This window comes from Corvus moneduloides, chromosome 5 (assembly GCF_009650955.1).
Source record: "Corvus moneduloides isolate bCorMon1 chromosome 5, bCorMon1.pri, whole genome shotgun sequence".
In the NCBI taxonomy this organism is placed as follows: domain Eukaryota; kingdom Metazoa; phylum Chordata; class Aves; order Passeriformes; family Corvidae; genus Corvus; species Corvus moneduloides.
This window is the reverse complement of record NC_045480.1, coordinates 7,827,046-7,855,010: the sequence shown is the minus strand read 5'-3', so window position 1 is coordinate 7,855,010 and position 27,965 is coordinate 7,827,046. Positions and strand designations below refer to the sequence as shown.

Below are 27,965 nucleotides of genomic sequence, written 5' to 3'. Positions count from 1 at the left end.
AATACACAAGTTATGACAGCACCCAAGAAAAAGATCACTATACACGTTTTCTTCCCATTCTGTTCAATGGTTTTCTTTGCGTACCCACATTTTTTTCCCAAATCAAATTATTTGTATTGAAGGGATTGGAGGCAGAAAACAACTTTCAGCATGGTGATGGAAAAATGACTATGCTAGCACTGCCAGCGTTTGCCACTTCTCTTTCCAAGTGACTGAGACTTTCCAGAGACAGAGCACCCTCACACTGCAGAGAAACAACTTCTTTATCCAGGCAGCTTATGCAGTAACTTGAAAAGAATAATGACATTGCCTAGAAGGCTGCAGATCAAGTGGCACAAGCCTTGATGCTGCTGCTCCTCTCTCATCTACCCTCACATCCAGGACCTGGAAAGATTTTTTCCTCACAAGCAGTATGCTATTTCACTGGCAATTATATGTGTACAACTGAACACAGGCAAGCTTGTAATCATCGATTGTCACATTTGGAAATTCCTCTTGTACTCCTCCATCAGCTTGGCTTTTAATTTAGAGGGAAAGCTGTTTTCTATGTTATTTATCCTAGGCAATTTCCAAACTCTTCAGTGTCCTGAACTCTTTCTAGGAGGTGCTTTGCATGACATTTACTGAAGCAGAGTGGTCGAGATCAGACAAAAATTATTACTGTAGCTGCATAAGTGTATTTATCACTAGAAAACACAATATGTTTGTTTTCTTTTGCTGTCATTATGTCTCACATGATTACATGTTGGTAATCTATTGGCTGGAGGGGTGTTTGATGTGTCATTCCATGCTGGTCTTTAATATTTTGGGTGATGTGACACAGACACCTTTTGTCAAGTCCTGTAATGGCAAAGTGGGGCAAGGAAGTGTGAGGGGTTGGGTCAGCCTCGGTGACTCCTCCAATACACCTTGGCATTGCAAAAGGTGTAGGACTTTTCAAAATTCAGGGCTGACTGATGCAGTTCTTTGGAAGTGAAGCCATGTGGTTCCAGCAGAGCTTTCATCTCTCTGTGGGTTGAATTAAGGTTACACTAGAGAAATCAAGTTGTGTGTAGAAGTGTAGAACAGCTTTGGCCATTTGGATATCCTCATGGACTCACACTGGGCATCATGCTTGGAAAGGCAACAGTCTTTAAAGCCAGGTTTAAATTTCCAGCAGAATGTGCAATCAGAGGGTAAGTGGTTGGAGTAAATGACAGTAGCAGCAAAGACCCCACAGCAAGAACTTTGGTGACAACTGTCCTGGGACCATGAACTTCACTGACAGTGCCATTGGTAAATCCAGCACCACCATTTGCCAGTGCTGCTGTGAACATTCTTCCTGGACTGAGCTACCACGGCTGCAGTCACACCTTCTGCTGAGTTGACAGCCCTAAATTCACTTCCTTTGTGGATAAGACAGAAAGGACAGTTTATAAACACACACGTATCAGTGCTCCACCTAAAAGAAGAAACATCCTTTTTCCTGAAAGTAATACAGCCTCATCACTCACACAGATTTACATTTATTATAACATAGCATAAATAATGCATTTAAAAGCTCAAGAACATAGAACATTTTCCATATAAAATCATAGGAATGATTTTACAAATACCCTGGTAGCCCACTATCCTATTTCTAAGCCTTGGCCAGTAGCTGGTGCCTAAGAAAGGGCATAGGAAAAGGGTAAGTGTAAACAAGATTCAACAATTTGTGCTTCAGGGACTTCCTCAGCCTAGTCACATCTTTGCAAATATGTAATGCTGGAAGAGTCAAAGGATAGCTGGGAGGAAATGGACTTCCAATTGTGGCAAACATCCAAAGTGATTTGACCCTAGTGAGTCATAAAGTGAAGAAATTAGGTATAAAGTCAAGGAAAACGAAGGTAGGTTGTGGGTTGTAGGATCAGCAGTGGAGTCAGGACTTCAACTGCACTGCTGGGAAAGGGAGCTGGCACCAAGGGAGGAGCTGCAGCCCAGCAGGACATCCCCTGCAGCCACTGGAGGCAGTTCTGCCACGGAGAAAGGGTTAAGGAAACCACTGGAAAAATTGTGTTGCATTTAATGTGAATTTGACAGTCCTCCTCCTTCTCAAATCACCCCACAGTACCATATATGAAGAGCCCCATTCATTTAGGCAAATGTAATGTGCCTCTTGGACTTGATCCTTCATGTTAAGATTTTCAGCTTTAAACTCAAGCGTGTTGGCCCATTTTTAAAATTCCATCTGTTGGGCCAGGCCTCCAGTCCTTGTCCCTAAACAACATACTAAAAGCTGGTGAAAAGCATTGATCCTCCCTGGTTGTCTGTAGCTCCAGCCATGTACAATCAGATGAGCCAAAATAAGCACAAACTGGGCAACTATTCCAAGAATGAAAACACCTCATTTGTTGAACCTCCAGGTCTCAAAGATGCTTTGTCCACTTCTACTTCAAACTTTCCAGAAAGAAAAACCCTTTCTTCCAAAAGATCATGGATGTAAAATTCCAGATGGATTGTTGCAGACTTTGAAAATTAGGAAAAAAAATTGTCTGAGACTGGGAAGCTACTGCAACATGAATACTGTTTTGGACTTATATCTCTCCTCAAAATGGTCCAAAATATAGCTGCATTGGACAATATGATATATTTGGTAGCTTGAATAAACCTGCAAAGTGCTGTAAAATATACATATTGCATTTCAGTACACTAGAAACACTGGAAGCATTATGAGACATTTAAATAAAACATTTTACTGAGTATTAAATGAGAAAGCATTCAGCTGGTTTTGACTGGAGAGTCATGCATTTAGAAAACCTGAGCTTTTTTACACACTGTAATATTAGTTATTTGGCAAGAGGCTCTCTAAACCCTCATTAGGAAGATTGCTGATTTGGCAGCAGTGAAATGTGCCTGTTTATGAGTAAATCCTCACATTATCTTTCTCTGCTCTTCTATTTTGCCTTTTTCCACTAAATATTTCTCTCTGGAGCCATTCCACCACTGCTTTCCTCTGATAACCCATTGGCCCTTCTAAATGCAGGACTTCCTGCAGGTGATGAATGTCTCCTTCCAAAACCCATGAGCTACAGCTTTGAAACCATGCTGAAGTGCCCATCTCCTTCCCCTTTTTAGTGCTTTAGCATTTCAGGCAGCAGTCAAGCCAAGACTAGCATCTGACACTTGTGTGTGGGAGGAGGTTTTCCCCAGGCATGATGTATAAAATTCTTTTGTTTATTTATTTGGTTTTTTTAGGTCTTTAACAGTCCCCGTTCCTCATTGTGATGAATATTTCTGTCATGTTCAGGGCTATAAAATGAGCTGTTATCTGATTTGCCAACCTATGAGAGTCCTGGATTAGGAAACTCACCCACATGTGGGATCTGGGTCTCTTTGATAGTAGCTTGCTGTGGGTTCAGTCTTTCCTCTGCTTCCCTCTACTTTGGTTCCGTAAGTGGAAACCTGATAGAGGTGAGATGTATCCATAAAAAAGACTTTGAGTGGGATATTCTCCTTTCTAGATCCTCTCTCCAAGATTCAAATATGTGCAATGTAGGAGCACTGTTTACTCTTCCCCTCTGTGTGAAAACAACAAGGCTGTAAGAATAATCGACCTAGATTAGGCCATGCCAGCTAATGTAAATTAACAGTCACTAATTATGAATGTGGGAGGGGAAAAAGCAAAGGTCATTTTGACCCATTCTATCCCAAAAGCTTGGAGTCTGTTCAGAAAAACTCCTGCCTACCAAGACCCACTGAAAGCAGTGCTTTGATCTCTGTACAATGCACTCAATTAGAGGGAGGGAATTCTCAAACAAAAGCTTTTTTAAATTTCCTTTAGAATGAATAATTTTGAGGGTGGTGGAGGATGGCAACAACAATTGAAGGAAATAATCGCTCACTATTTGCCCAGACATTTCACTGGAACATGAAAAGCTGTGAGGAAGCACCTTTTGGGGGTGGGTACAGGTACAGAGCTGCACACAGCACACCGAGGTCTGTGTGGGTGCAGAGGATGATAAATAGCCATACACACATGGATTTGTATGGCCCTTGTCTCGAAGTATTTCACCCTATGGACCTCGCTTTCTCCAGCAAAGTTAAGGCCTGCAACACCTCATCTAGAAACCAGAGTGGTTCTTTCCCAAAATGCGTTCATCTACCAAAAGTCTCACATTAGCTGCAAAAAGTGGCAAAACCAGATATACAGATCACCCCCCCTGCCCATGGCATCATTTGCATTGGGAGGGGAGAGCAGCTCATCTGATTCTCTCCTAAGGCTGTGAGGAACTTTATCTCCCAGCCTGGGCTGCAGGACACTTAGCAGACCTGGGTTATCCTCACAGCTCAGCCTCATTTTTCTTAGTTCCTACTTGTATGCTGCCTCACTGACTCTTCCTAATGTCAGCTGTGCCAGTTTCAGCACTCAGTTGACCACAGCCCTGTGGAAGTAAGTTTTTCCATTCTTTTCTTCCTGTCTTTTGATAGTATCCAGTAATTTTGACAGCCACAGATTAAGTTAAACATGAACCATGGGACTATTGCCTGTGCAGTGCTGTCAGTTGCTGTAGACAGAGGGACAGTAAAACACAGGTTTCCTGGTCTGACAGCATTTCACAGTAGGATAACTGGAACAGTGCTGGTGATGGCAAAATCGGTCCATATGGGTTTAACAGTGTTTTCCACAAAAGACATTTAAATCAATGTGCTGAAATGGAGTGGGAAGCTCTTCAGAACCAGCACACAGAGTTCAGATTAAGGTTTTGGCTGAACAGCCATGCATACAAGTGAAATGATGTTATTTGTAGCAGATTAATAGAATCAAGCTCAGGGCAGGAGTAAGCCTGTGGAGATACGTGGCATCCATGTCAAGTCTTTTCAGAGACTGAGTTACAGATAAGCCCGTGGGAAATGTTGTTTATGAGTAATAAAAAGACTTCCAGGGAAATTTAGATCTTAGAAACCCACCTACAGCTCATGTAAGGAGTTGGATTTCTGTGAGAAAGTCTGAGTGTGAGGAGCAGAACAGTGGTGGTGTTAATGGGGAACAGCAGGACAGCTCTCCTTCCACCCTGCAGCTTGGAAAGGGAAAGACATGATCTGGCACTTGCTGAAATTCAGGACACGAGAAGGCTGTGAACACAAACCTCAGCTGCTATTACTTGTTGAGCACTTTAAAGCCAAATCTGAATGCAATCTGTAACTGGTTTACTGCATGTTTGTAAGTCCTGCCACCTTCTGAAAGATTCCTACTCTCAAAGTGTGGTTAGGCATGGTGCTTTCACTAAGTCAAGGTAAGGACCAGAAGAGGCAGGTGGATAGTAGGTAGGAGTGGTTGTAAGCAAACTCGTGATGGAGATGCCCTGATTGCCCCTGACTCAAGACATTTGGCACTGGGAATCTCAGCTTTCCCTCCAGAGGAAGAGCGGCACTTTCAGGGTCATGACCATGACATCTCAGTTGTCCTCTGGAGATATCTCCTCAGGTTGGCTTCCTGAGATGCCTGAAGTTGGCTGAGATGTGTATGAGCCTTTGCTGCTGGGAGGAATGGTCCCAAGGACACAGCTCCTCAGGCTGGAGGGGCCCAGGTAAGCAGTGGTTGTATCAAATGAGAAAGGAGATAAATACCAGAAAATGTGATAGAAATAAGCTTCTGGGAGGCATCCTAAGGTGTTTCTCCAAACTCCCAATGCAAAAGCACCATGGCTTTCAGGAAAACTGGCATCTAAATGAAAGGAAACACCATCTCCTGGTAGGTGAAGGCATAAGCACTCACTGCTGCAGGGAGAGGCTGAGACATTTTCGAAAAGGTATATTCCTAGCAATAATGAAGATACCTGGGTATAAGTTACACGTCCTAACAGCATGGCACATACATTTGGAGGTGTAGTACCCCTGCTTAAGAGATGAAGTAATTCCTTAACTATTTCAATGCAGAACGAGTATTCTGAGAGAGATTATTTAAAATTTTCCTGCAGTCATGATTTAATGCAGTTATCTCAAGTATTTGCCACTGGCTACTGTCAGAGTCAAGATACTGGATTAGATCAGCTTTGGGTCTTCTTTAAAATGTCAGCTTCTGTATTCTGAGGATGGGGGAAGACAGTCTGTAGATCTGTAGGTCAGATATGCAGAAGATAAATACAATTTTCATGTCTTTCCTTTATGCCTCACTGACTCTATTAATGTGGCATGAAGAACAAAGGCTATCCAAGCCTAGGTTCAGTGTTTCAAAGTCCAGTTGCCTTTGCTGTCTGAGAGGGGCTAAAATGAGCTGTAGCCAGTATGTGGATCTGGAGCTTTCATTGAGAAGTGATTTTAGCAAAACAATGCATTTCAGACACTGTCTCGATTTAGGTGGAATTTCATCCACCCCACAAAGGTGTGCTCTGACCTCCACAGGCTCTCCCATCCCCTGTATCACACCCGTATCACACCCATATCACCTGTGTTACCCGGGGAAGTGCAAATCTGATACCTTCTACGAAGTCCTAATAGAGACACAACATTTTCCCTAGGGTCTTTGGTCCCTTAAGGTTTGACAGTCCATGAAACGGCCCCAAATCACTAACTTTTATTTATGTTCTTGAACAGTTCCCTGCCACTCCAAGAGAGAAGCACGAAGCATCCTAGCTCCACAGAGCTTACAGTCCCTGTTTTTATGATTTATTTTTAGGCTTTGGCTGATGGGCACAGTCAGCATCAAAATAAGAAGTTAAAGAAACAAATACTAACAGGTTAAAACAACAACAATCCACAGGAACACAAACAGAACCTGACTCTGGTTTTTTTTTGAAGCGCAAGAGACTCCAATAATTTATACTGGATGGAGCTCTTTTGATCTCTGTACTATCCACTTAAACTTTTCCATACAGTTACTCAACCATGCAGGCCATAAGGTTAAAGGAAGAAGATTTCCATGGTCAGATGGAGCAACAAGTTTTTTCTTTGAGGCTTTATTCTTTTTACATGAATGTGATGACAGCAAGTTATACAAAAATGCACCAGCTCATGCGTTTCACTCTCCAATCTTTGATAGATGACATATATTCATATATCCCAGCTGTTACTTAAATAAAGCTGCATGTATACAATATGTTAGAGACAACACAGGCCAAACTCTATGATACAACTGTACTTAGGATACATAGGCTAAAATCTGTATTTTGTCTCCAAAAATCCTAAAACAAATGAAACTGACCCAACACAAACCACACAGCAGTGTCCTTCCAAGTCACAAGAAGATCAAGGTTCAAACTGACACTTCTGATTTTGACGGGACATTTTTTCCCCCAGTACAGTGCCAGTATGTTTTCGTTCTCTAACTGGGAAGTGGGCTTTCTGACTGTCTTTGATCCCCAGGGGAGTCCTAACCCTTGCAGTAATAATGTTTGTGCTTAGCTGTGTTAGATCTGGGACCTGTTATGATTGGGCACAGGAGCAATGAACATAGAATCACCTGCAACGCAACCATGCTAGGACATGCCAAAATTGCTCTTGGAGACTGATATAGGGAGCAGCACAAAGCTTACCTGCTCACAGGGGCTGGGTTTAGGAGCCAGCAGGGAGCTTTATGGCTCAGGGGGTGTCCCTGCCTTCTGCCCAGCTAGGGATGGGACTGTTCTTCATTTCTCACCAGGACACAATGAGTAAGCCAGGGATAGACACATAGCTCACATACTTAACAAGACATATCTACCTAAAATTGCAAATTGATTTATTTGTGGCTAGGACACATGGCTGGATCCTGGCTCTTAGATGTCCCACTGCTGCCTTGTATGATCTCAGAAAAGTCACTGTGTACTTCCTGCCCTCATTTCCATCAGCTCCCACCTCCTCCCTTATTTTAAAAGGGTATTGCTATTTAGCACATAGGACTCTTAGAGTTCTATCTTTCTTCTTGCATACCAGCCTCCTGTGTGTTTACATCAGGCCTCCAGTGACCATCATTGTGGTATCTACATTAAATCAAGATGCCCCCTCTTCCACAGATACCAGCAGCTCCACTTCATTAATCAATTAACCCTGGAGACCCAGGGTTAATTCATGCTGCAAAGACAGCATGAAGATTCTGGCTTTTTACAGATGAAAGAGTTAATGAAGAGCAACAACATTTTTGAACATACCAAGCCATGATAAATGGATGTAGGCAAACACAGGTCTTGACACTCTCTGATAGCACACAAAAAGGGCCTCGCAGTATTTTCTGATTCATGGACCTGACCAATCTGCCACTCCACGCTGCCTTTGAGTACATGAAAATCCCCACTCTCCCATCTGCTGTGAGAACATGTGTGTTGAGGGTTAGATAGGTGAAACATCTTGTATCTGTCAGCAGTGCCTGCAAACTGAGCAGGGAGAACTTCACGAGTGATTTGCACAGTTTCTGACTTGAATAATGTTAAGCTTGAAATGTCTGCAAGCAAGTCTCTGCTGCTGAAAAAAAAAGCAGAAGCAGGTAAGGAGAGAGAGTGGGAACTGCACATGGAAGAGATCTTGAGTTTCATCATGTCAAAACAAGAGCTGATATAATCCAGGAATAAGCCCTGTCAACCTGATAATGAGTCACCTGTAAGTGGAGCATCTCTGCTCCACATTGTGCAGCCTTCTGCAGAATGGGACTGTTCTGATGCTGGGCATAGACCAACAAAAAACAACAGAAGAGTCCTTTGCCAGCAACTTCAAATGCAGCCCCAATCAAACCCTCTCAGGGAGGAGTTTTCCACATTCATCATCTGGCTTATCGACGCTGTCTTGAGCAAAACCTAGATGCAGGCTTTGTGAGTGCCAGAGCACATGAACAATGGCTGAAGCAGGGAGGGTGATGATAAGAAGAGAGTGCAAAGCACATGTTTCAAGTTCTACCTTTTCAAGCAAGTGTTGGGGCCAGGGAAGCTGAGCTTGGGCTGACTGCCAGCATTCCCTGCAATTTAATCCTAGCCCTTGGAGGAACAAGCTGTTATCCTCACTCCATGCCAGTGTCTCCCCCTTATCTCACATTCGAAATTCTTTAACCACTTCAAAACAAAGTATCTCCAAGGAACACTTCAGAAAATGTGTTTTCTTTTGTCTCTTGAAAACACTGATGAGAAGAAAAGCTCTTTTGTGTTTTGTGTAAGAAGCCTTTCAACGTCTGGGCTCTAAGTGCTCTCTTCTGTTCATTCACTTTCCCTGAAGTCTCACCGTGTAAGAGGACTAGTCCTTTCCACATGGAGGGCTGAAAATCTGAGACAGTGAAGAGGGGGAATCTTAGGCAAGGGACAGAGCATCAGGTATATAGCAAAACATTAAAGCAACACCAAGGGGCTGAGGAAGGCCAGCAAATGTGCCTGAGTGGAGCCAAGACACACCTTGACAACCAGCAGCTTGGGTGCTGAGATGGCTGCTGGCTTTCCAGGGTGATGTTTCCTCCTTTCCAGCTGTTATGAAGGCATTCATCTCATCTAGCTCACAATGCAAAGAGATACTACCGAGCCAAAACACTGGGGAGTGATCCAGGACGTTTGTGTGCACTCAGAAAACCTGCAGGAAAAGAGTGATGAGGGACTTGGAAAGCTGCAGAGGTTCAGGGAGTGAAGTGTGGACCAGAAAAGTGGGGTGTGGCTTTAGGAGTCCTGAGAAGTGAGACTGACTCCAGCTCCAGGGGCTCAGGGCTGCTTCCCAGTTGTTTTTATAGGCTTTCTTCTTAAAAAGACAGTGGGGGATTTGCCCTGCAGCAGTCAGTGGAAGCCTTTCAATTGGCCTTCAGGGTGGGGGTATATCAACATCCAAACTACTCTGCACTGGGCCTTCTGCAAGCACAGCCCTTCAAAGGATAATATGAGAGAAAAGAGGGTTAACCCACCACTGCAAACTTACATGTCATAGAGAAGACTAAGGCACAAAACTGATAAAGCAAATATTGCCAGTGATAGCTGGTAGCCATAACACAATCTGGCCAGCTCTCTTTGGACAAGGAGTCAAGTCTGCTAAGAAGACCTTGCTTTGGCTGCCTGTGCTCTCAGATAGCCATGCCCAGATTGCCAGGACTTGGCTCTAACCAAGGGCTGTAGGTGTAGAAGAGCATGGTTTGTGAACCTCCTAGGAGGCTTGGTGCCCTGTGGTTTGTCTGCCTCCAGTACCCTCAGGAGTGCTCTAACCCTGTCCAGTGGTGTGCGTGTTCTCATGATGTCCTACTCTGTCCCACTGGGGACAACAAGCATGACAAACAGTGAATTCTTATCTCTCCAATTTCTCCACAAGTTATTTTTTTTAACCATGCTCTCTTTTAAGATGTTTTAAAACAACAAATCAGATAAATACTGGTCCTTTGCAACCACATATTCCCTGTGGCTTCAATCAGCATCTGTGGGCTACTTAGCTTCCTGTTTCTTTCTCCTTACCTGATTTTTCCTACCTGTGGCAATAATTTGGGTTCCTACCCAGAGATGCCACTGGAGAATCTTAAAAATTCTGCTATTGTTAAGGTAATCATAGATGCTGCGTTTGAACAAGTTGATATGGTTCCAATCAAAAAGGCAGATTTTTTTTTTTCTGGAAATATTTAGGCAGCGGTGTTCAGCTTGTGCTTCTTGTTGAAGTTTGGAACAGATTTGCCAAATTATCCTGTTTGAGACTCATAGTGTTATGGAAGACTGCATCTGGTTCATATGATTGCAAAGTTGTATTTGATGCTGGCTCAGAGAAGAACTGTGAGAACAATCTAAGAGCTGAGGCTGCATTGATACTGCAATGACTTCACAAAAAAAACCCCCAAAACCTCAAATCAAATGTAAGTGCAATATGATGTTTTTCTGCATGCAATTTTCTTCTCCTGAAACGTCCTGGCACTTAGAGGTATCTATATGATGTTTAAATTTCTTAATCTTAGAAAGAAGAAAGCGTTTCACTCCTAGATGAGGAATTGTGTGCAAAGTTCTCTCCTGTGGTAAAATTTTTTGTCTGATCTAGAAAAGCCCTACAAGGCTGTGTTTATGATTCAAGTGCTCATGAAGTCATAGCTCAGAATACACAGTCTTTATCTGGGATGGCAAGTTGCTGAAGTTTAATGAGATTTTTTGAGCACAGTTCTTTTTTTGCTCTTTTTTTCCCCTCTGATGATTTTAAAGCCTTGAATTCTCATCCTGTGAGCAGCCCCTATTGTGCTCCGGCAGAGGAGGGCTTATCTCCCCGAAGTAGGCGTCACGGTGACTGTTTACGAACAAACCACACAAAACTTGGCTAAATCTTAATGGGCCCATTTACACAGTATCAAGGGTGAAGCAGACTTGGACCCCACAGCATGTTCAAATTACATGGCTTTAAGTGAATTTAGAGCTTGTCAAAGGAGTTGGTTTGACAGCCCAGGAGACTGAAATCCTCTGTTTACCTCCTGAACAGATATCGCATGGACCATTCACAAGTCCCCCTCTGTGCTAATCCGCAGAGGATCGGAGCTGTTACGGCTCCCAGCTCCACAGCCTGGCTCTGAATCCCAGCCTGCAACAACCTGGGCTTTTAGCTCTGGAGGCACCTACTTCAATCCCAGTTTGTCAGCCAAGACAGAGGCCATAATAAACTTCCCTAACATGTTCCAGTCCTACCCCAGAGAGCTCCTTCTGAGGGCTGAACAACTCTACTCTGTACCCAGTGAGTCAGATGGTACTAGCACAGAGAGGAAGCATGAAAAAACCTCAACAGCTTAGGGATAAGATCACAATGGGCAGAAAGAAACAAAAAAGGGACTGAATGAAAGAAAAATGAAAATTAAATAGGAGGAAATGTTGGCCTGCTTTGCACTTTCCAAAGCAAAGGTATGCAGGCAATTGCATTCAGGAGGGATTTCCATTATTAGATCAAGGAGATCTCTGCAATTTCATTTTTATTCAGAACAAAAAAAGACAAAACTTCCAAGATCCCTTCAATGATGGAATAGTCCCCACTCCTCCTCCTACAAAAGTCTACAAAGACCTTTTTATTCCAGGGTTTGGTTCTTCTGGAAGGAGACTAGCTAGTTCTGTGTTGGCCATGAAAGTAGAAAATTACTGGCCATGTCTTCTGTTCAGAGTCAGAGAGTAATTTTTGGCAATTCAGGCTAAAACCAGGACAATTGTTAGGAAAAATGTTTACTTCGGTGGCGAAAGGTGGATATAAGGCAGAGGGGTATGCAGGGAGCCTTTTGGGGTGATAGGTATCCAACTAGCAACAAAACAGACAATACCCAGGCAGAAGGCCTACATTTTACCATGTTACTGTTGATGTTCAGGTCCAGCTGAGTTGTTATCAGATGAATGGAAGGATGCTGCAGGTTTCTGCAGGGTTTGGGTTGGATACACTGGAAAATCTTCTGGATCATATGGTTTCCAAGCTGCCATTGCTTGTGCAAATCCAGGTGTAGCTCTATTGCCTGTTGAATGGTGGGGTGAGACCTTAATGAGGTTTGTGTGCAGCTCCCTTATGTTGGATGGTTGGTGTTTCACACCCTAATGAGATGTGGCTAGAAGCTGTCTCAAATGGGGGGAAGTGTTTCTTTGTTTTGGCACTTCATTTCAGTTCACAAGCAGCCAATGGAATTTTCCTCTGGCTTTTCAAAAAATCCAAGCTCACCTTTGGTCAGAAATGAAACACAGAAAATTTCAGCAAAGGTGGTTGAAGTTTTTTTGGAAGTTCCAAGTGTATTGAGGAACAAAAATGTATGGAGATGGTTGGCAAATAAGAGCATGCAATGCAGATGGGGGAAATGTGCTTTGCCTCACTGATTTGAGGAGGAAGATTCATAGTGGTAAAAGTGCAGGGCTCTTCACTGTTAGCATAAGGGTAAGGATCACTGAGTGCAGGTCTGAGAGAGCAGATCACTCAGCAGTTCCAGTTTGTAAAACTGGAAGGAGATAACTGCTGTCCCCTCTGAGCAGCAGCCAGTTTCTCTTTGCTCACTGTAGAGGTGATTTCACAGCAGTCAGTGAAGCTTCACCAGCCTAAGGAGAAGCAAGCACAACATGCTGTGACAGAATTGTGCACTGAACCAAGCCCTATTTATTTCTATGGCAAGAATAAACATGAAGACTGGAATATTTTCACTTCCTGCTCCCCAGCCCAGTTGAGTTTGTTCTTTGGGACTTTTATTGTTTTCCCTATATTTGAACTGCAAATAGGAAGAGACAAAAATACACTTACAGGAAAGTAATGTGAAGCAAAGAAAAAGCACCTCTAACGTCTTTCATTGTGCAGGTGTGATTCTGATCTCACCGAATAAATCAGGAGTAACTCTACTCAAGTGAATAGATTCATTCTGGAAAGTCAGAAGTGAGTCCAGTCCTGTATGTTTTGTTTTGCTCGGAAGCTGTAGGGTTTTAGAGCAAGCATTACACCCATTTGTTTAATGAAAACCCTCTTTCTTACACAGTAATCATGGGCACCTCTCACTTTTAATTGCTTTTAAAATGCTGGACTGCAGCAGTAATTTTATATCTTGGCTCCGTTTGGCCTTGATTGCATCAGTAGCAGTTGAGAAGTGAGGGCTGAATAGCGTTTCACTGTTTGGTAAATTAATTACTGCTCTGGCTCAAGATTTCAATTAATCCTTTCAGTGCTGCTGGAAAATGCTTGTGCCTGTGAGCCCTAACCACATATTCAGTGGAAGGGTCCTTCCCATTCACTCTCAGATGGTTTTGCACAGAGTCCCTCATGCAGTTGAGATAGTGACTGAGTAAAGAAATGAAGAAAAAAGGGTTATAAGTGTGAAAAGGGAAAAAAAGGCCCATTTGGAGGCATGTCCTCTAAGTGGGGGGACAGATGCTACTTCACATTTTGTGGCAGAGAGGAGAGCAGGTAAAAGTGTCTTTTAAAAGACCTGAAGCTTCCTCACCTCGGCTCAGGCCTGGATATCACAGGCTTGCCATTGGTATTGAAATTCCCACAGAACTGCTTCCACTCATCCACCGTGGGGTTCCTCAGTGGTCACAGCCTGGTGGGACAGGGCATGAGGTGTGCAGACAGGCTGAGAAAGTGGAAGCTGTTCGGCCTGGAGAAGAGAAGGTTGTGTGGAGACCTCATAGGAACCTTCCAGTATCTGAACAGGGCCCAGAGGGAAGCCAGAGAGGGACTCTTCTTCAGGAACTGTAGAGATAGGACAAGGAGCAATGGATACAAATTAAAAGTGAGAAATTCAGGTTAGATATTAGGAAGAAATTCTTTACTGTGAAGGTGCTGAGGCATTGGAACAGGCTGCCCAGAGAAGCTGTGGATGCCCCATTGCTGGAAGTGTCCAAGGCCATGTTGGATGGGGCTCTGAGCAACCTGCTCTAGTGGAAGGTGTCCCCACCCATGGCAGAGGGGTTGGAACAAGATGATCTTTAAAGATCCCTTCAAACACAAACCCTTCTATGATCCTGTGATTCTGTGATTCTAGGACCCACAGTCTAGTGACAGGTATGATAGAAATACAACAACAAACCCCTAAATCCTCAGTCCCAGACAGCTGATGGCAGCGCACAGAGGGCTTGAGCCATGCAAGGGGCACCACTCAAAGGTGTTTGTTAGTCCCAAACTGCTCTCAAATGGACTTGGATTACATGCACATTCTGCTTTCCTTGGCACTGAGGTCCCCCTCTGAGCACCGCTTTGCTTCTTTCTTGCCCAGGACAGCCCTCCCAGGTCCCCACATTGCACTGGGGCTTTTGCAGATGCTGGTGCTTTCCCAGCATGAGCCCTGCAAGGGAACAAGGCACTGATCTTTGAGACAGCAAAAAGTTTCTCATCAATGCAGAAAGCTTGAAACTGAGGAAAAGTGTGACAAAGAAAAAGATCTAATGATCTTTTTTTAAATTTAAATCTCATAATTTGAATCCAGTGATTTTTAGGTTTGGCTCACTCTTCTTCTGTTCTCAGTGTTAGTCAAGTTACATAAATTAACTTATCCAGTAATAATTAGCTCCATTCCAGGTAATTAACACAATAGGGTATAGGAACTAAACCAGTGCAGTGAAATTAACAGCAGTAGTGCAGAACCAAGCGTCACATCTGCCTGAAGTGAGGGGAAAGTGCTGGAAATAATCTTGGGATTTTATTATGTCTGTGCTTGTGACCTCTTTGGAGAATACTTGCTTTGGAGAAGCTGGAACACATGAATGTTCACAGAGAAAAGTGACATTTGAGCAGTTCTTTTTTTGAAACTGATCTGAAATTAATTTGAGGAGAAATTTTAAAAAAAGGTGGCCTGTAAAATATGGGACTTTGATCAGAAACAGAAATTTCAGCACAATCTGACTTCAGCCTCTTTCCTCCACAGCAGCCTTGAAGGCATGTAAGAGAGTTGCTTGGCCTATTTATGCTCCACATCTAGTTTAGGGGAACAGCACCTTGTCCAAGGGAAGTCAATCCTGCCCCACATGGGACAGCTGAGACCAGGAGAGAGTGTCCATGTGGACACTCCATTTTCTTGCTCATTAGTGAAGAACCCTCTATCATGAAGTTAACAATTTTGTCAGAAAAGCTTGTGTCTCTGACATTATGATGCACCTGTGACAGAGCAAGAAAAATTTAGCTGAGAATCCCTTTGTGACTTGGCACAGAGACCTGACCTTACTAACTCTGGATAGCCTTGGGTGAGGTGGAGGAAAAGAGTCCTTCTGCTGCAAGGAGCAGATTGTTGCTCCAGAGATGCAAACAGACAACAGTCACGGATGTGGGTCGCCCTATACAGACTGAGTGCCACACCTTGAAGAGTGAATATTTGTAACAGACAGACCATGAGCCACCCTTGGGCTGAAGTGTATTCTCCTGAAGCATTTGCTGATTTTAGAGAGAGAACGAAGTCAAAACAGCAGCGCTTTCACAGTTGCTTTTGTTTATTTTTTTTAATATTGGAGTACTATCCTTCTAAATTTTTGGAGTCAATTATTTGCTGCTAACTGTTCACTCGGCTAATCCCAGTACAAGGCAACTTTCATATTGCGTTCACAAGAGTGCCAGCCTTGTTCGGAGCCTGTCAGCACAAGGCATTTCTGTTTGTGAACAAAAGTCTTTACACATTCTGGCTCTGAACGTGTGCACTGTCCTTTCGAAGCCAAAAAGACTCTCTCCCCGTGCCAGTTTGTGTTTCCAAAGTTGCTCTGTGTCCTCTCGTCATCAGCCAAGCTGTGCTGTGCTACTGAACTACGTTTTTGGAATTGCAAGGAGAGCTCGTCTAGAGGGGGATTGAGGACAAACTCCACAAGCCCTGGGCCAAATGTGTCCCAGGCAGTGCATGCCCATGTCCACAAGGAAGGTGCTGCTGTGTGTGGATGCAGAGGGATCTCAGTCATACTGGGTTTGAGGTGCTGATGTGCTTCTCTGCTTCTGTCACACAGTTTCGGGTTTATTTTGGTGGAAATGAGAGCAGGAATTAGCTTGGCTGCTGCCCAGAAACCTTCCTTAACTCTCTCTGGATGCTTCACCCTGGGAAGTCACAGCTCTGTTTCCAAAGGAGCTCGGCACTCTGGCACATCATTTCTCAGAGGCACAGAGACACGAAGTCGCCTGTGGTTGGAGACACAAGCGAGGCTCCACATGTTTGATGCATCAATGAGGTGACAGCATCCACCAGCTTCTGGATGAGGCTCGGCGGGGCAGAGGAACTGCAGACCTCACACTGGCACTGGCCACACAGTGCCTGTTTGGGGGATACATCTGGTGATTGCATGAGTGTTGAACTGACTGATAATTCACTATTTCCCAGAAAGACAGATGTGCTGGTATAAAACATCTCGCTCATAGGATGAACACTACCTGTCATTATATTTTATTGAGGGAATGCTGCGGTTTTCCAGCAGCAGTCAATCTAATTTCTGCTATTCCTGCGTGATCACCTCAGAAATCTTTCTCCTGAGTATTATTTCTTATAAGGGATATAGATGCCAGTTCTGATTCAGTGCCCTTAAAGATTCTGCCATTATGGGGGGCTGAGCAAGAGGGATCTTGTGAACTATGATACATATGAGATTTAAGTAGGAAAATACCAAGAACAGTTCTAAACATACTAAACAGTTCTAAAAATACTGAACCAAGAAGACTTAGCAAAACTGCTCATACACTAAAGGGCATTGAATGTCAGGACAGTGTAACATGTATTTTTTTCACCAGCACTCTTTTATCAGATAATTAATAAAGAGCTGTACAGTGTTATTGTCCTCTCCCTCAAATATATGCCCACAATCTCTGCTGACATACAGGTGTTAATCTCAGATTGAAATTATCACTAGCAGTGATGTGAAGATAAATCAAATTACTTTTACTGTGATGTGTTTTGCATATACAGACATGAGGAAGGTCCCTAGAATCCCTCAAAGCATTTTTCTTCTCTCCTGAGCAGTGTTTTAGAATTTACCAGTGCTGTGAAGATACAGAATTAATGAATCATCTAATTTTTTTTCCTCTAATCTTCCTATTAAGTTTGAGAAACACTGGGCTTCACTGTAGAAATTGGTAGCATTTTAAAGCAAGCATAGTCTCTGCAATTTAGAATATTGCTTACACCAAAGTATTACAAGATGAAAGGAACTTCTGGATTTTCCCAGTGGAGATATTTCAGAGATGGTGAAAAGTAACTCATCATTCCATAGCCTTGAAAAGGACAGAGCAGCTCTTAGAGATTTCTAAAGAGGAAACTCTAGATTTAAAAAAAAAAGGATTTATATATGTACCAGCAACTTGGTGAGGAAGAAACATATCAGATTTGCAGAAAGGCCACTTGCCTATGACTCTACCATCAGAAGTGCCAGTCTGACAATGCTACTTTTAAATCTGGAGATTTTTGATTAATGGTAAAATCACTATTTTTCCTGCCCAGCCAACATTTTCTGAGGGAAATAGTCAGCATGCACATAGGAAAGCAGGTAAATGAGAACACTAGGAAAGTGAAGTGATCTTGCAGAAAATATTGTACTGCTGCGCTGGGAAATGTGAGACCAGGTCGGGCGAAGAACCCTGTGATGTCTACTGACTGAAATCGCCTTGGTCTCTTACTGAACCAGAGAAGGAATGTGGGAAAGCTGGTTCAAGTCCCTGCTCTCCACAAAATGTCTGTATGGCCCTGGGCAAATCCCCTCTTTGCTCTGTGCTGGTTGTTCACCTACAAGTGGAATCAAAAATACATTTACAACCTCTCTGCACACAAGAGAATAGCTACACTGGATTCTGAGGTACTTAGATAAAGAAGGATAAAAAATTGATTGGTTTTAGACTTATACCAAGACCAGGAAGATATTTTTTTCAGGGCAACACAAACCTTATTTTTGAGGCTATTTAACAAATGAGCTTATCAATTTCTAACAAAGTCAGAGGATGAATTCCCTAAATCAGAAATGGCACTGATTAGAGTCACTGCCTACACAAAGGAAAAAGGCTTTGAGCAGCATGGTGTAGTCAGTCCTAGTCCAAGAGATTTCAATGCAGAAACAGTCCCAGAGACAAAAGGAAACCTTTAATAGTTCTCTAATGACAGGTTTTTCCCTTCAAAAAAAACCAAAACAAACCAAAACCAGCCCACCCCCCAAAAAAAAAAACCAGCCAAAAAAACCCCCAAACCCCACCACCACCAAAAAATAAGAGCTGGGAAAAAAATCTTAGAAACCCCCACAATATGTCTAGTTGTAAGCTGAGAGAGCAGAGGTGGAAAAGTCTTTCAGAAAAGTGACATGGAAAAGTCTTTCAGAAAAGTGAGGAAGAGAATGAAAGTTTAGAGAATGAAAAAATGCTGTGCTGAAGTGTGATATTTCAACATTAACCCCACTGCCACAAATTAGTTTTGTCATCATTAAGAATTCAGCAAGAGGTTAGAGATGCCCACATGAATTACAACAATGCAGCTACATGAAAGGAGTTGTTTTTTATTATATATTCACCTGAATTTAATTTTCTCCTCTTCTGCAGTTGTCCAGTAGACTGTTCTCTAGGGGAGTGTTTACATTTTGCCTTTGAATGTATAGGAATTCAGTGGAGGCCTTTTTTATTATTATTTTAAAATTAATTTTTAAAAAGAAAACATTTCATGATAAAACACAAGGTTTCCTATGTTCTCCAGTGGTTGTGAGGTCTGCAGCCATTCTGGAATGATAATGATCTCCAGGGACATAATAAACAGTGGTGTTTTTCAGAATAACCGTGTTTTCCTTTACCAGATTCTTCTTTAAGACCAAGTTGTTAATTCAGGAGTTTATTCCCTAGAAATCACACTTGGAAAGATGTTTGTGTCTTTCTATCACTCACATAGCACAGGGTCTTAAGCTGAGGTGGGTAGCAATGAAAACCAAATTAAGTGTATGGATGAACCAACACAACAAGAGATTCTACATTTTGGGCTCTGTAGTTAATGTCCTCTTAAACATTAATTGCCAGCCCTCATCAGGTGCTTGGCATTCAGTCTTGCTTGGCAAAGATAAAACAAAGCGATAAAGGAAGGTGCCACCACGGCAGCAGCACTCAGATTCTGGAGAACTAAATTCAGTTACCTGAACCTGCCTAAAATGACCTTGGTAGGATGGTGGGGCCAAGCCTACCATAATGTTTAAGGTGTTTAAATTCTCTTTGAAATCTCTGGTGTGGTCTGAGGTCTGTGATCTCATTTGTCATCACTATAGGCTGCTTCCAGACATATGTCTTAACTCCCATTTTTCTCAGGAAAATGGAAATAGCAGGCACTCCCTTCTAGGCAATAAAAAAAAATCTATCTTGACAAGCTGAATAAATAGTGATATCCATGGTTAGTGATAACTAATCGCATTCTGTTAACCCAAAAACGCAGCCTGTGAGAAAAGATACAAGGTAATGGGAAGCAGAAATCTGACATTCTCAAATTCTTTTCTTAGCATCTACATAGAAATCAATCCCTGTAGTTATCAGACAATCAAGTGGATACCATTCCCGATGCTGCAATGCAAAGTAACATGTCAGACAACCCTCCCACTCCTCAGAGCCCACTGTTGAAAGTTTTATTCTGAGTCAGTCTCACAATATTCTGGTGAGGAAGGAAAATACAGTAGATATCTCCATTCTACAGCTGAAGAGCAAAACCACCAGAGACTCAACTCCACCAGAGGAAAGTAGGTCTTATGCGCTGTCCAGGTGTCCCTGGAGGAACATTTGTCTAAAATTCAGATTCCTGCCAGTTGTCTGCTGCCTGTGCTAGAGGTGACTTTGGACACCTCAACTCCTCCTTTAGCATGCAGGAAAAAGTTTTTGCATAGATCTAATCCAAAAGTGACTTTTGACTTACTATTAATTAGATGCTTCTTATTAGACCTATTAGAGTTTCACTAATTTTCTTAGACTTTTTCATTACCTTTTCTGAGAAAATGGATTTCACTTAGGGCTTGCAGAACCATGAGTATTTGTGGAATATTTATACAAAAGACCATGAGACCAGTTAGCAAAAGAGGATTTTCTGTTTGCCTGAAATTTTGTACTCAGTGGAAATGACATATTACAAATCAAGTTATTTGGTTACAAGTGAAACAATCTTTCTAATAAATTGCTACAATTTAGCTTAAATAAAAATTAATTATTCTTTTCTTTCTGATAAGATAATAATTGGAATCCTTTCTACATTTCATAGGGCTTCTTTTATGAGCCATAAGAGGAACAATTTATTTCCCTTCATGATATCTTGCAAATACTTCACAGTTTTTGAAATAGCTCAGTGACTTCTTTATTGACATTGTACAGAATTTCTGGAATCTATTAACGTGTTGTTGGACTCTTTTCTCATTTTCACTGTTGTGTACTGAAGCTGAACTGAGAGCAAAGTGTTCATTTAGGTTGGAAATGAAGCAAGGCAAGTTTGTCCAGATATATGAATGACTACTTTTCTCCTAGAGGAAAAAATAGTAGAATAACTGAGTGCTTTGCAGTACTCTTCCTTTATTTCTGGAACTAAACCTGGACTGGAGTGATTTGTGAGGCTCCCACTTTGTCCTGGATTCCAGAAACTGTTTGATCTAGTACCATTTCTAATCTCTCTGGAAGGCAGATGAAAGCCTCAGTAGAGCAAACTCAAGACTTTGGGAAGGTTTGCACATTTATTCAGGAATTTGGTACCTGCCCTCAGCCTGAAATATGAAGGCAGTGAGTGCTTTTCTCATTGAGAGAGGTCAGTTAAACCTGAGCACAGCTCTGAAATTCCAGGGTTCAGCCATTGAGTTTCCTAATAACTTGGTTTTTGTTATTCTTTATGTCTTGCCAGAACCATAGCAGATGAAGAAAGTAAAATTTCATCATCCTAGCAGTCGAGTGAATACAATTTCTGCATTTATCAAGTACCAGATAACTGATACCAAGGCAAACAAACAGGCAAATATGAGTATGTTTCTTTATCTTTCAGCTCCCTCTTTACACATGTCCCCAGGGCAGAAAAATTATGAAAGCTAAAGTGTTCTCACAAGGTTTTCTTTTTAGCTCGATTAATAGCTCTTTAGAGGTCTCCTTCACCGCAGGCTCCTTTGGACACCAATGTTTTGTTGAACTTGCACACCCTTCCTCTGAAACGGAGGTTACTCGATAACCATCCACAACACTCTGTGCATTGATGAACAAGAATGCAGAGCACCAGTGACAGGTTTTTGGAAGTGTATCCTCAGCCAAATCATGAACAAGCTTCTGAGTAAATATTCATCAGCCTTTCTCTTTTACAAGCTTCACTAAAAAATCATCTGATATTGTGAAATACTGCATTAAATCTTACGGTTCTGGGCAGAGCCTGATGCCATTGTGGCATTGAACTGTGTCAGGCAAGGCTCGTTTTTCACTCAGCCAGTCTACCCTAGAGCAGGAATGACAGACAGCAGGACTAGACAGAGAGTGGCTGCCTTGAATTTCTACGTCAGTAGAAATGCTGATGCTGTACAGAATGTATGACACGTCCTCTGGGCATCAGTTTCGATTGAGAGACAAAGTGGTTTTTATGTTCAAAGGTGCAGCTTTAAAGCCTTTCTTCTTAGGGCCTTTTTCTTACAAGTGCCTCTCTCTTGTAAATCATTTCCACTTCCCCTAGATGAAATTTGTTGTCCTACAGAAGTACCTGCTTAGTGTTTGGGGTGTGGTGTATGTGTGTGGTGTGTGCGGCTGTTTTGCTGAAATCTCCTATGTTTAAAAACAGTGTCCATAAAAAGAACAAGGGTGAAGTTACTTCTAAACTACGCACTGTAGTAACAAGTGTAAAACAAGAGCCAAAAGGATGAACAGGTATGGTATGTGAGTGGGAGTGAGTATTAATGATCAATTTTTTGTCACCCTTCTTATTTTCATTACAAGAGACTCTTACAGAAACTTTTAACTTTGTTTTGCTGTGCAGAAAGTAAAGCAGCATTCCTGAGGGGCCAAATCTTGGAAGCAGTACTGAAAATCCACTGAAGTGGATGGGAGAGGCTTTCCAGAAATAAGAAAGCTGCTGACATGGAGAGGGAGGGAATGATTTGCTGTTTCTGCACATGCCTGATAGAAAAAGGAGGGGCTTAAAGTGCAGAGATCCAGGTTAAATTGTTGTTTCCTCAGTGTTGGTGAAGTCAGTAATCCAGCAAGGCAATGGTGTTCTCATTGCTTGCGCACCAAATATTGCGGTCTCCTGTCATTACCTACCTCATAGCAACTATCTCCTTCCAGAGCAGTAAAGTGAAGTGTTTCAGTACCAGCAAAGCAGCTAAAATGTTCCTTTAGGCGGACTGTGAGAGAATACTGAGTTTAAAGAGTTATTGCCTGTTTTGCTGATGCCTGAAGGAAGGCCAGTGGATTCACAGCTGCAGACTTGCACCAAACTGCACAAAACTTGTTCTGCCACTTTCAAAAAACTCCTGATTTCTCAGCACCATTCTTCCAGATTTGCCTTGCTCCACTTCAATCTCTGACAGTTCCCTTTAGTTCTTTGCTGTTCCTCCTTTTTTTCTCACTGATCTTTCTCTGACTGCCTGTAATTTTAACTCTTGAACTGACTGCTCAACCGTATCCCACAGAATTTGACTGCACAGTAGTTTGCACCTCACCCCTTAAGCAAAACTGCAAACACAACAATATGGCATTTTCTTCAGGGGAAAAAAAAATGAAAAAAATAGTCTTTTTTAGTTTCCTTTGGAGAAAACTTAAACTGAACAGGCCCTTACAGTTGGAGGAGATGTTCTCCAACAAAGTCATGCACTCTTAGACCATACCAGGTCCCTGAACCAAGACCTGGGAACAGGGTCTCTGGATTAGGAACCCACAGGAGTTGGCAATGCCTGGCTTACCCTACTGCCACTGAGCTGGAGAGCCTCGAGGACCATGAGAGCATAGGAATAGGTCTCTTTTTGGCAATCACTGGTTGCATTGGCTCCTTGACACTATTGGTAGCTGAGGTGTAAGGAGAGAACAGCTCGTCACATGGCAGTACCAGAGCTGAGGAAGAAAAAACACTACACAGAGTATTAAAGTCTCCTTTGACTGGTTTGTTGTTTTTTTGGTTTTTTTCCTGGAGAAAATTGCTCACAGGCATAGGAAAGCTAATGGCAGCAGACCCCGAGATGGCATCTGGGCCAATCCCTTGAACACCCCTCCGACCTTCATCAGGCTTTAATTCAGGGAAAAGAAACTTCTCCAGACATACCTACCTAACTGTGAGCCAATACAGTGGAGGTCATAAATAAAAACAAATAATTTATAGAAACATTAAAAGAGCTGCTTTAAAAGATACCAGCTACTTTCAATAATTCAATTAATAGCTGCAGTGGCAATATCCCTGCATAAAGGCATTTTTTAATGTTAGTAATGGCCAGTGCAAGGAATTAATGCAGGTACTAAATATCTTTATTTAGAGAGGTGAAACAGCCAATTCTAAAAGGAGCACTGCTACATAGATTGTGAAAAAAATCTGCTGTGGGAAGGAAGCACAAAATTGCATCCTGAAAATGAGAAGCACTCTGCAGGAGAAATTCATGGTAATGTAAACTGGAAATTTTCTTCAGTGAATCACTTAAAATGAAACTGCTCCCTTCTCCTTATTCTTCTCAAGCTGCTGACATGCATAAAAATGTGTGTTTGACCAGCAGCTTATTTGGAATGTTTTCTCCTTCCTTAATGAAAATGTGTTATTTCTCTAAACAATATGGCACTCAATACCAACAGAAGTCTCTGTAGCAGATAGGACAAGGATACAAGGCTTCAACCTGTGCCAGGGTTAGGATCTAGGAAGAAACCCCTGGTAGACTCAAGTATTTACTTATTTAGTGATTCTTTCCAAGGTCATATTTTTAAGCTGTAGTGGAAACCATCCTGAAGAGTAAACTGAGTGACTGGGAAGTTGAAGCACAGAAGCTTGCTGTGACTGAGTTAGAAATGCTCTCTTTAAACAGTGGCCCCACTGAAGAATTGAACTTAAGTGCCTCAGCACAGTAAAGCCTATGTGTTGTCTTTGGGAAGCATTTTCAGCTTAATAGGGACGAAGTTTCCTTTATGCCTGATGCAGCAGCACATTTCGTTTCACGAATTTCCTTTTCCACCCATTTAAGCAATTAACTTGGAATGAATGAGATGCCAGATGAATATTACTGCCTGAAGAATCAATAGCTGGTTCTGAGGTGGCTCTGGAGAAAAGAGAGGTCTATATTAGCCAGCTGTGCACTTTGACATCTTGCCAAAGCCACAGCACCTCAGCAGTTACCTCAGGAGCACTGTACCCACATGTCTGTGTGCCCCATTTCAGCAGCAATTTGTGCCCTTTTATTTCCCTCCTGCTCTGGTTCACGGGCAAGGAGCAGTGACCTTTTGGGTGAAAGAGCAGAGCAGAGGCTTTGCAGGTTGCCCCAAGGGACATGCAGAGTACATCCCAGGTGTGGGCAGGCAGCATAAGGGAAGATGGTGTTAATTACTCCCAGTGCCACCACAGAGTTTACAAGTCCTAGTAACAACTTCTTACCTGGTAAAGCTGACCCATGTGGAGTAAACAAACCACTTTGCTGCTTCCCACAGCTGGTATGAAAAGGAAAGTGATGAAAATTCCATTGTGGGTAGATAGAAACAGGCTGTCCCTTCGGATAACACAGGTGCACTTACAGATGCCTTGTTCAGCTCCCTGTCCTCATGTGGATCAACTTCTGGTCCAATGAGTTGGCCCCTGAAGAGACGTGAACAGTGGTCCCCCTACCTGGTGCCTTCAAGCAATCATGGTGGGCAGAACTGAACAAGGAACGATGTTTTGGTGCTGACAGCTCACTAAGCATGTCTAAAATATGCTGATGAAAACAAGTGTAGAAAATTGTTGGACCTGATAAAGCAGTTCTTAAGCACAGAGCTGGAAACTCTTCTGAATCATCCTTCACCTGGAGGATAATATCTTAAAGGATAAATATTTTCCATTTGTAGGATATTCACTTCTGGAGATGCCTGACCTGGAAAGACAGGATCAGGTTAAACATGAGGCACATGGAACAAGGGGCTTCACTCCAAGGCACTGTTCCCAACCAGGCAATAAGGGACAGATTGGAATGAGGAGCTTACTCACCACCTGAATATTTGCCAGTGCATAGTTAAGGCCATGAGAGGCTGTGACAGAACAATGAACCTCCCCATGCAATCTGCTGAGGTTGTTTTCAGCACAGGTCAGCACTTTCAGGCTGAAGTTTGAAGTGTGGGTTCTTTCTTGTTTCTTGCAAGACATTTGCTCCCCTGCCTCAGGACGCAGGTACTTATCACTGTGGTTATGTGATTTTCATGAGCAAAGCCTTGTACTCACAGGAAAAGGGATCCTGTGCACTTCTGACAGTCCACCTTAGGCAATAGGAACATCCCCCTTCCAGGCTGAAGAATATCACCCTGTCCTTAAAAACCCTGGGGAAGGTGGTGGATCGGGTAAAGAAGAGGGAAACGTGCAGTGGGCCTTGGCTGTGGTGATTGCCTGTGATGGCGCAGCTGCATGGTGCTCCAAAGCAGCCTAGGATGTACATCCCTGTGAAAATTTATGCAGATCCCTGTCCCTTTGGGGAAGAAAGTGGGGAAAATACCACTAGAAATGCTTTCTCTGCAGCCCTCTTGAATGAGGACTAAGTTGTGGTGAAATGGGTGGCTTTTTGAGCCTAGGGCTTTTGTATGTATCAACTTTCCTGCGATGGTTCTTTAAACCAGAGCACGGCAATAAAAAGGGGAATTGTGCACATTTCATTTTAAGCATAAATCTATTTTTTCACTGGCTTCTTATTTTGACCCTGTAGTTTTGGCTGTCTGTCAGAAAGCACCACATCCGATCCTACTAATTCCTTTCTTTAGGTCCTTCCTGTCAGAGAGCTGATGTGGTTTTGGTGAATTCCTGCACAAATTCACTTCATACAGTTTGACCCTCTGGTATTAACAATAAGTTTCCTCCTAACAAGGAAACCAACAGCGCTACAAACATGTGCTTTCATTTACACACAGGTATGCTGACACCTAGAAGTCTGGATTTTGGTTCCTACACAAAAGCAGTTCTGGTTCTTGGAGGTGTTGGGAGCACGGGCTCCTATGGCAAGGCTTGACTTCAGGCACAGAAGACTGAAAAAGTTGGCATAATAATGTTTCATCATAGCAAGTGACAGCCCTGAAACTCCATGGAAATAACATTAAAGTTCTTGTTTCTTAAAGTTCTTGCTTCCTTCATGTAGAGTTTTTCTTCTGGTACTGTCAGAAATACCCTTAGTCTGGACTGAATTCTTTTCCTTCCTGAGGTTCAGACTTTTTTTTTGGTTGGTTGGTTGGGTTGGTTTTTTTGTTTGCTTCTTTATTTGGGTTTGTTGTTGTTGTTGTTGTAGTTTTTTGTTGTATTTTTGTTTTCTGCTGAAGGGAACTATTCCAGCACTAGAACTGAATAAAACACGTGTGCCAGATTGGCATCAGTTTTGTTTTAAGAAACACTTCAGTTATGCTTAATTTTATGGTTTTTGCTTTGTCACTGTGTTTTCTCAAATGCTACAGAGCTGTATTCATTTTAAATGAGCACTAAAGCAAAGTGATCCAACAAGGATTAACAGGCATGTTTATGACGGAAGCAATGTTGTAAAATCAGGACTGGCACAGCACGGAGCAATATCTGGGTTGTATTGGATATGAAGATTCTCCCCCACTCCCTCAGCCTATAAACTGTTGCTGCCATATCACTTCTGAATTAACTCATCTTGCCAGCTCAGGTGTTTAGAAGTTGAAACTGGTAGATCTTAGGTCAAAGTATCTTTTGGATCAAAGTATAAAATATATGCTAACCAATTTTTTCATATCCATAGAAAAAGCAGGTGGATGCATTGTTATTAAGACATGGGTTTTAAGAACCAATCTGAGATGCACAAAACAGAGAAGTATTAGAAAGGGAATGAAATGTCTGGCAGTGTGAGGGCAGGTGCCATACCTTCGGCTCTCCTTTGCAGATGAGAGCCCTTCCACCTCCAGTCTGGTCCCTAACATGCAGAAGTGCTGATTTTGTTCCCAGTGATGTTTGCAAATACGTGTGCACATTTCTAATGCATGATCAGTGTTGGTTTTTAACTTTTTTCCTGCAGACCACTGCTAATTGGATCCTTTCTCTGGTAGAAATATCAGGTGACACCACTCTTTCTGCCAAGGAATCTTGTTATAAAGGAATGATTTTCAAAATTGGCTCTGACACTGAAGAGGTATCATGGAGGAGAAATATTTTAATTCATGAACAGACATGGAATTCTATTTCCCTAGCATGGAGGTAATCCATACATGTTACATGATTCAAATTGTGAGGCAATGGCATTCACAAAATATTTAAAAATTAAGAATTCATTTTTGGCACTCCCAAATACTCTGTAAGTTTTTCTAAAATCTCAGAACTAGTAATGGAAATTGGAGATCTGTAAATTAACTTCCCTCATCCCCTTTTTTTGAGAAAGGACTTCTGGACTCACCTTATTCTAAACATAAACGATGCTCTGTTTCTGGTACAGATGATAGCTTTAGAAAGGTTTTATTAAATAATAAAATGTACAGTCCATTTCTACCAGTTGTGTGAAACAAAATTTGTTTTAGAAATGTGTAGGTTGATT

The 27,965-nt window shown here is 42.3% G+C and overlaps 1 long non-coding RNA gene across 11 annotated transcripts in view; it reads left to right on the top strand.

Annotated features, from left to right (window-relative positions):
- LOC116444507 overlaps positions 1 to 27,965 on the top strand; it is a 53,568-nt gene that overhangs the window by 17,179 nt on the left and 8,424 nt on the right. Inside the window, exon 6 of one of the 11 annotated variants that reach the window (XR_004240350.1) lies at positions 123 to 2,725. The exons of the other annotated variants lie outside the window; for them this stretch is intronic. This is a non-coding gene — a long non-coding RNA (uncharacterized LOC116444507). Of the gene's footprint in view, positions 1 to 122; positions 2,726 to 27,965 lie in introns of those variants that run through there. 11 annotated transcript variants of the gene reach the window in all.